Source organism: Colobus angolensis, unplaced genomic scaffold, assembly GCF_000951035.1.
Source record: "Colobus angolensis palliatus isolate OR3802 unplaced genomic scaffold, Cang.pa_1.0 Scaffold29, whole genome shotgun sequence".
NCBI classification, from domain to species: domain Eukaryota; kingdom Metazoa; phylum Chordata; class Mammalia; order Primates; family Cercopithecidae; genus Colobus; species Colobus angolensis.
Genome location: NW_012116154.1, coordinates 785,173 through 794,978, shown reverse-complemented (window position 1 = coordinate 794,978; position 9,806 = coordinate 785,173).

The following is a 9,806-nucleotide window of genomic DNA, read 5'->3' as shown; positions in this document are numbered from 1 at the left end:
GAGTTTTCACACTTTGGGATAATCCAGTTGTTCTCAACCCTCAGCATCATATTCGCAAAAAAGAAAAGAGTTCAAAGGGTATTTATAGCAAGATTTTCCAGGTGTATGACCCCTGACCTCATAACAACGGATGCAAAATTTCCAGGAGTTCCTCGGCCTTCATTTTAAAAAGTTACATGACTTGCCCAGGGTCACATGGCTTGCTGGTGGCCTGAATGGTATTGACTTGACTTTTGCTGTGGTTTGTGAAACTTCAGGGGAAGGGCAGTGAGGCTGTTTTGTGGCACTTTCAGAGATTCACCTTCCTGGCTATAATGGTTCTCACTAGCACAGAGCTGTGGGTTTGTGAGGCCTTTATCTGGTTGAATTCTTCCAGGGTGACTGAGCTGTCTTCTGCCTTGGGGGCCACTCAGCAAGAAATGCATCTTCTCAATGGTTAATAATGTTCGCTAAATTTCATTCTGCCCAGCTCTGACTCTGAACAACAACACTGGCTTTCGCTCGGACTTGCAAACCACATGCATCAAAAGAGAAGCCGGAAATGCACTTAAACGCTGCATACACATCCTGAGGAATTGATGCTTTCCAGAATTCAGCCCAGGCAAGAGCAGCCCTTTTTACCTGCATGTAGATGTAAAAGAGAGAAAATTCCTCTAGAGGGTGCTCGTAGATTCTTCATGAATGGAATACTGGTGAAAATGCAGTTCTCCGGAAATGGCACAGACTCTGCTTGGGAGCAAAACGGGATTTATATACATAGTTGGATGTGGATATGCAGATTTTTTTTATCTGCAAATAATGCCTCTTTGTTTTTTTTTCTGATCAGCATCATGCACATGTGGGAAAGTGAAATATGGAGGATTTCTTTTTGTTTCCTTTGTGAATGAATAGTGAACCCTCACCTCTAGGGGAGGTTTGCTGTAGTTCACTGCAGTGTCATATTTATAATTATCAGGAGAGGGAGGGAAATTAAAAGATTTGACTGCTTTACTTTTCAGCGGTTGAGCTGTCGGCCCTGGGGACACGCCGGGAACTTCATGTTCTGGCTGAGCTCTGTGGAAATCCTCGGGAATGGCTATTTGACCTCTCATTCAGCCACCTGAGGAAATCAGCTTTGGTTAGATTAGATGGACCATAATTGGCTTTGGAGTTGTTAAAGCACACTCTGGGTACACATTTCTCCGTGTTTTGAAAAACGTGTGTTTTCCTTGGATCAGATCAGCATGTAGGGGAGTCAATCACAGCTAGGGTGGGTGGTTGGACTAGAATATGCTGTTTCCCAAGACCTGCTCTGCCTCTCAGCCTCCCCCAGTGACAGGGTGCCTGCCTGGCCCCGCAGGGCCCTTCTCTCCCTCCCCTTCCAGCCCAGGATTAAGGAGAGAGGACTGAGTCTGCAGCCTCAGCCTCCTGGGCTCAAGTGATCTTCCCACCTCTACCTCCTGAGTAGCTGGTATAGTTTGCAAGGGAGGTATGGGTCTGGGTGATTTTAAGGGTTCTCTTTTCTTTTCTTTTTCCAGACAGATTCTCGCTCTGTTGCCTAGGCTGGAGTGCAGTGGTGTAATCTCGGCCCACTGCAAGCTCTGCCTCACGGGTTCACGCCGTTATCCTGCCTCAGCCTCCCAAGTAGCTGGGACTACAGATGCCTGCCACCACGCCCGGCTAATATTTTGTATTTTTAGTAGAAACGAGGTTTCACCGTGTTAGCCAGGATGGTCTTGATCTCCTGACCTCATGATCCACCCACCTCGGCCTCCCAAAGTGCTGGGATTACAGGCGTGAGCCACGGCCCCTGACCTTAAGGGTTCTTTTCAACCCTTAGGTTCTGTGACTCCTTGAACGTGTGGATTCTGAAGTGAGAAGAACATAAATATGAATCAGTGTGACTTCAGCCTGGTAAATGGTATAACTGCTTTCCTTGCCTCTTGTCATGCCCCTCCCCAGATCATTTGCCAGCACCAGGATGATCCTTTACAAATGTGCACTGGATTATGGTTTTCTTTTCTGCTGAAAACTCTTCAGTGGCTCCACACTGCCCTTCATGAAAATGTCCAAACTCCTTAGCACACACAACTTATAAGGCTTGTCACAGTCTGCCCCACAACCTCAGCCCTTCCTCCTGGATGACAGGCAGCTCTCCAGTGCACATACTCTGTCTCTCTCATTTCCAGACCCGTGCTGTCCCTTGTGCCTAGAACACAGCCTCTGGGCCGACTAGCACACTCCTTGCCTGGCTGATGTTTTTCATCCTTTAGATATCAGCATAGGTGCTTCTTCCTCTGAGAAGCCTTACCTGACTCTTAAAGACTGAACGAAGTGCCCCTTCTTATGTCATCTTAGCATTCGGTTCTATCCTTAGCCCTGGAGACACAGAGTTTGTTCTTAGAAGCTAAAAGGGCATCCACAAGGATGTCTGGTAGTGCTGTCTGAATGTGTAAGTCCATTGAGAATGAAGTTCAGAAAGTCTTCAATCTACCTGAGAACCCAAACTGCCCATCTGGACAGTCAGCCTTGTTAAATCAAGTTTAGTCTAAAGCTGCCTCCTTACATATTTTAAGTTGGGTCTAAAGGTTTCTCTGTAGATTGTGAACTGTAACAAGTGAAAGTGTAAGCAGACCAGAGCCTACACTTGTGCCAATCACCCGACTTTTGGCCAATCAAATGTAGCTAACTGTTCGAACCTGTTCAAATAAGGCAAACACTGAGCTGTAACCAATCCGGCTGTTTCTGTTCCTCACTTCCGTTTTCTGTACATCACTTTCCTGTTTCTGTCCTTAAATCTTCCAATATGTGGCTGTGCTGGAGTCTCTGAGCCTAATTGTTCATTGCTCAATTAAACTCCTTTAAATTTAATTCGGCTGAAGTTTTTCTTTTATCAGGCAGAACACCAGTCCTGGAACCTGTTAAATTATCCTAAATTTGGCCTGAGACCACCTTCCATACCTTGAGTATCACTAAGTAATAAACTGCAACCTTAGTATGTAAACAAATGAAAATCCAATGAGGAGTATATTTTGCAGCAAATAGCTGGGTGTCCAGCTTCTGCCAATCACAGGTTGCCATCTGAAAGCTCTGAAAGATCACGTCCAAATTTCAAGCAAACGCCAGGATGTAACCAATCCAGCTGTTTGTGTACCTCACTTCCATATTTCTATCTGTAAATACTCCCTGCAAAGTGCCCGCTTTGCAGAGGGGAGCTCTCCTAACCTCTTCTGCTTCTGAGGACTGCATGATTTGTGAATCCTTTGCTCAAATAAACTCTATTAAATTTAATTTGTCTGAAGTTTTTCTTTTAATAATCATCTCCTCTCCTCCTCTCTTTCTTCTAGACAGAGTCTCGCTTTGTTGCCCAGGCTGGAATGCAGTGGCACTGGCATGATTTGGCTCACTGCAACTGCAACCTCCGCCTCCTAGGTTCAAGCGATTCTTGTGCCTCAGCATGCTGAGTAGCTGGGACTACAGGCACGCACCACCAGGCCTGGCTAATTTTTGCGATTTTAGTAGAGATGGGGGGTTTCACCATGTTGGCCAGGCTGCTCTCGAACCCCTGACCTTAAGTGATCTGCCTGCCTTGGCCTCCCTAAGTGCTGGGATTACAGGCATGAGCCACTGCACCCAGCTGTAAAATCCACAACTTTCTGTCTACTTTAACAGAACCTTGCACCACTCTTCTGTCTTCATTAGCATGACTTTATTTTCCCAGAAGCTGCCTATTGAGGCGAATGGATTGATTGTTCATTACAGGAACTTGCAAAAGACTCTTCCAAACTTTTCAGTGGAAAGCATCAACAGACAATTTGTGCCCTAAATCTCTGAATCCTCTGCTTTCAAATTCTTGCCTTGCTGTTTCCACCAATTCTGGACTGTTGTATTGTTACCAGGAGTCCTTGTTCTTAGAGCTTGGTGCAGGATCCACTGGGTGAAGCCAGCTGGGCTCCTGGGTCTAGTGGGGACTTGGAGAACCTTTATGTCTGGCTAAGGGATTGTGGATGTACCAATCAGTACTGTGTGTCTAGCTCAAGGTTTGTAAATACACCAATCAGTACTCTGTATCTAGCTAACCTAATGGGGACTTGGAGAACATTTCTGTCAAGCACTCTGTGTCTAGCTAAAGGATTGTAAACGCACCAATCAGCACTCTGTGTCTAGCTCAGGGTTTGTAAATACACCAATCAGTACTCTGTCTAGCTCAAGGTTTTTAAATACACCAATCAGTACTCTGTGTCTAGCTTGGGGATTGTAAGTGCACCAATCAGCACTCTGTCAAAATGGACGAATCAGCTCTCTGTAAAATGGACCAATCAGCTCTCTGCAAAATGGACCAATCAGTTCTCTGTAAAATGGACCAATCAGCAGGATGTGGGTGGGGTCAGATAAGGGAATAAAAGCAGGCAGCAGTGGCAACCCACTTGAGTCCCCTTCCACTGCATGGAAGGTTTGTTCTTTTGCTCTTTGCGGTAAATCTTGCTGCTGCTCACTCTTTGGGTTCATGCAGCCTGTATGAGCTGTAACACTCACTGCGAAGGTCTGCAGCTTCACTCCTGAAGCCAGCTAGACCGCGAACTCACGGGGAAAAATGAGCAACTCCAGGTGCGCCTCCTTTAAGAGCTGTAACACTCAACCGTGAAGGTCTGCAGCTTCACTCATGAAGTCAGCGAGACCACAAACCCACCAGAAGGAAGAAACTGTAGACACATCTGAACATCTGAAGGAACAAACTCCGAACACACCATCTTTAAGAACTATAACAGTCACCGCAAGGGTCTGCAGTTTCATTTTTGAAGTCAGCGAGATCAAGAACCCACCAATTTCGGACACACCAAGATGGTGGCCAGCTGCTTCCAAGATGGTGGCAAGCTTCTTGTTCTCTGACCAGGGGTTCTTGGCCTCACAGATTCCAAGGAATGGAACCTTGAGCCATGCAGTGAGTGTTATAGCTCTATTAGAAGCCATGGGTCATGAAAGAGAACCGTGGAACCCAGCGACTAGTCTTCAGCTCAATTAGGATGAACCCTGGGCCCTTAGCCATGCAGGAACAATGGCGAGCCTTTAGCCCAGTTGGGAGTGGCAATGGGCTCCTCACTGGATCAGGAGCACAGCGCGCACCCTGCCGGATCCGTAGGGGCAGAAGTCAGCAGCGGGCCTGCCATGACAACAAACAGCAGTGGTGGACGGCGAGCGAAAACTCAGCTCGAGCCATAACAAACACGGACCAGAAGAGAGTGCAGTTGCAAGATTTAATAGAGTGAAAACAGAGCTCCCATACAATGGGAGGGGACCCAAAGGGGGTTGCTGTTGCCAGCCCAAATGCCTGGGTTTATATCCTGATCATTGTCCCTCCCGGCTGTGCTCTCAGGCAATAGATGATTGGCTATTTCTTTACCTCCTGTTTTTGCCCAATTAAGTGCTGTGGGGGAGGTTGGCTGATGACTGCTGTAACTACTTCCTGCTGAACTGGGGTGTAATAGGGTCATGCAGTTCAGATTTCCTCGGGAGGTGTGCCTTGGATGTCCTCAACATCGGAGCATGGGCTAGCAGGCCGGTCCAGGGGTCTGCGGTAGAGCTTAGTCATGGACTGCATCTGGGGCTCCATTTGAAGAACCATTTGTAGTCTTACAGCTTTGATTCTGGAAGAGATGAACTTTACAGGAGGTTAAAGATACAGGGATTGAAATGTATGGCCTGAAGTGCAGGGTATTATTTCTTTGGCACACTTCATAGACCCTGATAGTTTTGAAAAGGCCTGGTCCGGTAAATAATAATTTGGCCATCTGATGGGTGCTATCAATGCCTAAGTGAAAGGTTTGGTGAAGAGTTTTAAGTAATTGCCATTGGTTAGCTGCAGGCAAAAGTATATTCCCTTCTTCGGTAGCTAGCCATCCTGAGGGGAGGAAACTATGTCCTCATGAGGTTCCCCATTCTATTTCTCCTGCTGAGTACTGGGGCTTGGTTTCCTGGAGGGGATTATCCCGTACTAGGTGTCGTTCTGTAAGCATTTCTAACGGAGGGTCCTGCCTTGCGGCTCTTTTGGCTTCAATATCTGCTTGGCGCTTCCCTTTTATTTCCCTTTCCCTTCCTTTCTGATGACCCCAGCAGTGTAAGACTGCCACCTCTTTAGGTTTCTGTACAGCCAATAATAATCTGCTAATGGCTTCCTAATGTTTGATAAGTGTTCCCTCGGAAGTTAGGAATTCCCTTTCTCTCTATATTGCTGCGTGGGCATGGAGGACTGGGTAAGCATACTTAGAGTCTGTATGTATATTTACCCGTTTTCCTTCTCAATTTCAGTGCCTGAGTGAGGGCTATTAGTTCTGCCAGCTGAGTGCTAGTTCCTGGAGTGAGGGGATTACTTTCAAGTATTCCATAATCACTGACCACTGCATACCCTGCCTTTCGAAGTCCGTTTTCTACAAAAAGCTTCCATCAGTATACAAGTTGAGGTCGGGATCAGTCAAGGGAGCCTCCAGAAGGTCCCCTCGAGTGGCGTAGGTTTGAGCAATCACCTGTTGACAGTTATGTTCTACCTTTTCTTCATTGTCTGGAAGAAATGTGGCTGGGTTAAGAGTTGCACAAGTGCGCAGCTGCAGCATTGGCCCTTTGAGTAATAGAGACTGATATTTAAGCAAATGGTTTTCTGACAGCCACAAGTCTCCTTTAGCAGTGAGTGTGCCATTTATATCATGAGATGTCCACACAGTAAGATCACTTCCCTGTATTATTTTAACTGCTTCAGATACTAAGACTGCTACTGCCGCCACTACCCGTAAACAATGAGGCCAACCCTTTGCCACTACATCAATTTCTTTACTCAGGTATGCCACAGGTTGCAAGCTGGTCCCTTGGACCTGGGTAAGGACTCCTAGAGCTATTCCTGTTTTTTCTGTGACATATAAAGAAAAGTCTTGCCCCATTGGTAAGCTTTACACTAGGTCTTGGGTTAGCCCCTTCTTTAGGGCCTGGAAAGCTGCTTCCGCTTCAGGTATCCATCTTACTAAATGGGTATTGGCTTTCTGAGTTTCCTTAATTAGTGTATATAATGGCCTGTGTATTTCACCATACCTGGGAATCCATATTTGGCAGAAGCCTGTTATGCCAAGGAATCTCTTAGTTGCTTTAGAGTTTTGGCATGAGGATAAACCAGTACAGGCTCGATATGCCCCTCACTAAGGGCCCTGGTGCCTTTGGATAATTTTCACCCTAAGTGTTTAACCTGCTGTGAGTAGAATTGAGCCTTTCATTTGGAAACCTTGGAGCCACAGATAGCGAGGAAATTTAAGAGCATTTGGGTGGCTTGATGGCACAAGCTTTCTGAATAGTTGGCTAAAAGTAAATCATCCACATACCAAAGGAAAAGAGTGTCTAGATATGAGAACTGGCTCAAGTCTTGGGCTAATGCCTGGACAAATAGATGGGGGCTATCCCTGAACCCTTGGGATAAAACAGTCCAGGTGATTTGAGACATTGGGTTCGAAGGATCTCCAAAGGCAAACAAGAATTGAGAGTCAGGATGTACAGGGATGCAGAAAAAGGCATCCTTAAGGTCCAGGACTATAAATCACTCTGCTTCCTCTGGTATTTGGGAAAGCAGAGTATAAGGGTTAGGTACAACTGGTACAGAGGGACAACGGCCTCGTTGATAATCCTGAGATCTAGTACTAACCTCCACTGTCCATTGGGTTTCTATACTCCTAAAATTGAAGTATTGCAGGGGTTATTGCATGGTTTTACTAGACCTTGGGCTTTTAGGTCCTTAACAATCTTTTTGAGTTCTTGTTGGGCCTCTGGTCTAAGGGGGTACTGCCTTTGGTAGGGAAAGGAGGTGAAATCCTTTAGTTTAACTTGAAGAGGACAGGCATTCTTTGCTTGTCCATATTGTCCTTCTGTTGCCTAGACTTCAGGATTTAATTCCTTCCTCAAGCAGGGAACAACAAATGGGTGTTCCTTCTCCTATGTTCAGGTGTATAATGGCCCCCGCTTTTGCTAGAATGTCTCTCCCTAACAAAGGAGTGGGGCTTTCAGGCATAATTAGAAAAGCGTGTGAAAAGAGTAAAGTTCCCCAATCACAACTTAGTGACTGGGAGAAGTATCTAGTGACTGGCTGTCCTAGGACCCCTTGGATAGTGACAGATCTGGAGAGCAGTTGTCCAGGACAAGAGAGTAAGACTGAGAAGGTGACCGCCAGTGTCCAGGAGACAGTTAACCTCCTGACCCTCAATAGTCAAACTCTGTGACCCAGGGCTCTGTGAGGATGACGGCATGGGCTGGCACTTGCCCTAGGCACCCTCAGTCCTGGGGCCGGATCATCTGGTTAGTGGCTTCTGACTCAGAGGACCTTCATCCCCTGGGGCAGTAGGCCTTCCAGTGATTCCCTTGGCATAAGGGGCATGGACGAGGGGGCAACTTATTTCTATCTGGACAATCTTTTTTAAAGTGTCCTTGTAGACCACACTGGAAGCAAGCCTTATTAAGCATTCGATTTGTCCAGCTTTTCCCTTTTCCAGAGCCTCCAAAGTCCGCCTGCCTGAGGGTCATGACTAAAGTGGTGGCCTTTTTTTTTAATCTTGTTTGTCCCGTTCCACCTGCTCCTCCTGATCTCTATTATAAAAAACTGAGGTTGCCAAGTTAATAGGGTTTCTAAGTTCTGCTCCCGGCCAAAGGCAAGTGGACTTTTGAAGATTTTTTCTAATGTCTGCAGCTGACTGACTGATAAACTTATCCTTTAAGATTAGTTGGCCCTCAATAGAATCAGGTGACAGAGAGGTATGCTATCTCAATGCCTCTGTTAGTCTCTCCAGAAAGACTGTAGGATTTTTTTCCTTTCCCTGTGTTATACTGGACATCACTGAATCATTCATAGGCTTCTTCCTAGTTTTCCTTAGTCCTTCTAGCACACAAGACTGTAAATGTCTGCGGCACCAATCTCCATGTTCTGATTCTGTGTCCCAGTAAGGGTCTACACTGGGAACTACCCGCTGGCCTGTGGGGAGTTGTTCTTTTCCCTCTGTTGTCATCCTATCATTGACCTGACTGAGTTACCAGAGATTGCCAAACTCTCGGGCTGCAGTTATGGCGGCACTTCTGCCATTTGGGGTTAGTGTCTGATCTAGCAGTAACATTACATCTCTCTATGTTAGATCAGAGAATTGTCCTAACCCTTGTAAAACATCAGTATAGCCATCAGGGTTATCTGATAATTTACCTAGGTTTGCTTCCAGTCTGACAGGGAAAAAAGGTAATACATTCTGGGCCGAATTCTCCAGAATACATCTTAGAATGCATTTTTGCCTGGGGGGAATGTTTCCCCTCTGAAAAAAAAAAAAAAAAAGAAGAAGAAAAAAAAAAAAGTAGGGATGCCAGCACCCCTAGTCATTTTCCAATGAGCATTAGCCCTAGAGCATCCTCTATGGTCCTAATGCTTATTGCTTTCCAGGGTGCGTAACCATCCATGCACTTCTGCTTATCAGATTAGTTATGCTCACCAATGTAGCAGTCCTGCATCTGTTTTCCCTCCTTTCTTGACCACAAAGAAAGGGGTCCAGGCCGCTGGATTCTAGTGGTCCTTTACCAGCGTGCTCAACATGGCCTTTGCGCTCAGAGGTGAGTTCTAGAGCTGGGCTGGGTTCCTGAGTATTTCATAACAACCCAGCTGCCCCATCAAGATGCATTCCCATAAACAACAGTTCTTATGCAAATTCGTTTCAGAGAGGGTGTAGGTAACCTTTTGAGTCAGGATTGAGATACAGTCTTTTTGATTCTGTAAATACTTTAAGACTTGACTGAGTGCAAACAGCTTGCATATTTGAGCAGAC